The following is a 2,884-nucleotide window of genomic DNA, read 5'->3' as shown; positions in this document are numbered from 1 at the left end:
ATAGAGAAAGGGCAAATGGCAATATTAAAATATTTCCTCTAATTAATTCCCTTTTAATGTGCATGAATTTTGTGCACCGGACCACTAGTATATATATCCTAACCTGAGGGTATTTTCCTATTGATTTTTAGAGAGAGGAAAGAGAGAGAGAAATATCGATGTGAAAGAAACACATCAATTGGTTGCCTTTGATCCACAGGCCGATGCTCAATCCACGGAGCCAAAATGGCTAAGGCAAGATAAGTAATATTTTAATGCATTTTTTCCTCCCTCCTCCCTCTTGCCTTCCTTTTGCCAGTGCCCTGAGCTGGGAGTTGGCAAGCCCCAAGGAATGGGAGAAAAACAAAAGTAATCCATTGGGCTCCCTTTTTCTACGAACAGGAAATGCATGAGAAAAGGGGTTGGCGGAAGGAAAAGTGGAGGTGCCAGGGATTGAACCAGGGACCTCGTACATGCGAAGCACGTGCTCTACCACTGAGCTACACCCCCAACGCCGATGTTTCTTCCAATACAAGTTAATGCAAAAATCCTGCAATGAGCCAAGCCTCAAATTTCAATTAAAGCTGGCTCCAACCCTGCACTGGCGCAATGCCTCTCTCGCCCCTCCCTGATCTTGACCCTGTCACTTCTTTCATTTAAATAAAATATAAATATCTTTATTTAAACCTGTGTGCCCGAGGCAAGTGCTTCACTGGCTGCACGCTGGTCCCTGCCCTGTTGGCTTGGCTCCATCCTCACTGTTCTTTCTTCTTCCTTTTGTGGCCTTGGTTTCATATCTCCACTCGCTCTTGCTTCAACCAGCCACAGCCTCCTCTTGGGCTCCCCACCCCCCAAAACCTTCTGCCGCTGTCTGCTTCACTCTCAGTGCCCCGTAGCTTTCTGGGGACAGAGGGGTCAAGTCATTCATTTGCTCAAAACCTGTGGCCTTGATGGCTCAGTTGGTTGAGTGTCAATCCATACACTGAAACATCGTGGGTTTGATTCCTGGTCAGGGTACATACCCAGGTTGCGGATTTGATCCCCAGTTGGGAGGCAGCTGATGATCTCTCATTATATATATATATAATTTTTATTTTAAAAAAAATATATTTTATTGATTTTTTACAGAGAGGAAGGGAGAGGGATAGAGAGTTAGAAACACTGATGAGAGAGAAGGATCGATCAGCTGCCTCCTGCACACCCCCCACTGGGGATGTGCCCGCAACCAAGGTACATGCCCCTGACCAGAATCGAACCTGGGACCCTTCAGTCTCCAGCCTGACGCTCTATCCAGTGAGCCAAACCAGCTAGGGCTATATATATATTTTAAGTTGAAATGTTGCCCGGCTGGCATAGCTCAGTGGTTGAGCATCGACTTACGATTCTGGTCACGGCAATGCCCGAGTTGGGAGCTCAATCCACAGCTGATCGAAGATTCTCTCTCATCATTGATGTTTCTGTCTCTCTCTTCCTCTCCCTTCCTCTCTGAAATCAATAAAAAATATTTTTAAAAATAAATAAATAAAAAGTTGAAATCTTAAAAACAAACAAACAAAATAAAACCTTCTGGGGCTCCTGTCCCCAGACGAGGGTCACACCCACCATTAAGATGCGCAAAGCCCTCTGCCCTGGCCCCATCCCAGCCTCTTCCCCCCAAGCCTGCTGCTCAGGCTGCACCTTCTCCCTCCATCCCCGTGTGCAGGGCCTTTCCCCACATCTACACGCCCAGGGTCACCTTCCAGGTCAAACTCAGGTTCACTGTGAAACGGCCCCTGTGCAGCTTCTGTGGAAAGCAGTCTGGTGGCTCCTCAAAAAGCTGGAATCCCCACGTGGTCCAGCAGTCCCACTCCTGGACACACACACAGAGGAACTGGAAGCAGAGGCTCCTAGGAGATACGGGTACCAGGTTCGTAGCAGCTTTCTGCACACCAGCCAAGCAGTGGAAGCAGCCCCAGTGTCCACCGAGGGACGAACGGACACGCGAAGTGCGATCTCTACACACAGTGGAGTAGTGGTCAGCCTCAAAGAGGAAGGGGAGTCTGACACCTGCTACAGCATGGATGAGCCTTGGGGACATTTTGCTCAGTGAAGCAAGCCAGTCAAAACACCTGTATGATCCCCTTTAAATGAGGTACCGGGTGGAGTCAAATTCACAGAGACAGAAACAATGGCGGTTACCAGCGCTGGGGGAGGGGGAGTTAGTGTTTAAGGGGGACAGAGTTTCAGCTTTGCAAGATGAGAAGAGTTCTGGGGCTGGATGTGGTGATGGCTGCACAGCAATATGAATGACTGAGAACCAGGGAATTGCATGCCTCAAAATAGCTAAGATGGTAAACTTCATGTTACATGTGTTTTCCCACAATAAAAAATTGGGGGGGAAAGACTGCTCTGTGAGCTTTACTCCTCTGAATCCCTTCAAGCGTCTTCCCAGGATTGCCCTCCATCAGGAGCGGAGGGCGGCGAGGTCTCTGTGCCTGAGCACAGTCTATGCCAGGAAAGGTCTGGCTGCCTCTGGCCCTGGAGGCGGTTGGACGGGTGAAGGAACAGGACCTGAGGGCTCAGCCTCTGGCCACAGCCCTGGAGCCCAGCAGCCGCAGGGAGCTCCATGGCTCAGGCACCCCCCCTCGCCCCCCCACTAGCCACACTAACACCACAAGCTCAGTGGCAGGGAGCATGGGGCACTCACTCCTCCCTCCCTTCCTGGTCTGAGGGTCTGAGGGTCGACTGGACTGGGTTCCAGGCTGTGGGTGGGGTCCAGATCTGCTGCCCCTCACCCTGTTTGGACCAGTGGCTCTCTGGGCTTCTCTTGGCGAAAGGCAGGACCATAAGGGCACAGTTGTCAAGCACGTTTCTGACTTTTGCTCATGTCCTATCCCTTTGGCCAGAGCAAGTCCCATGGCCAAGG

The 2,884-nt window shown here is 50.6% G+C and overlaps 1 non-coding gene across 1 annotated transcript; it reads right to left on the bottom strand.

The window, feature by feature from the left end:
* Positions 1-417: 417 nt before the first annotated feature.
* On the bottom strand, positions 418-489 carry TRNAA-CGC. Its single transcript has one exon. It is a non-coding gene; the product is annotated as a tRNA-Ala (tRNA).
* Between the last annotated feature and the right edge of the window lie 2,395 nt (positions 490-2,884).

Source organism: Myotis brandtii, unplaced genomic scaffold, assembly GCF_000412655.1.
Source record: "Myotis brandtii unplaced genomic scaffold, ASM41265v1 scaffold3045, whole genome shotgun sequence".
NCBI lineage: Eukaryota > Metazoa > Chordata > Mammalia > Chiroptera > Vespertilionidae > Myotis > Myotis brandtii.
This window is presented reverse-complemented; position numbering and strand designations above follow the sequence as displayed.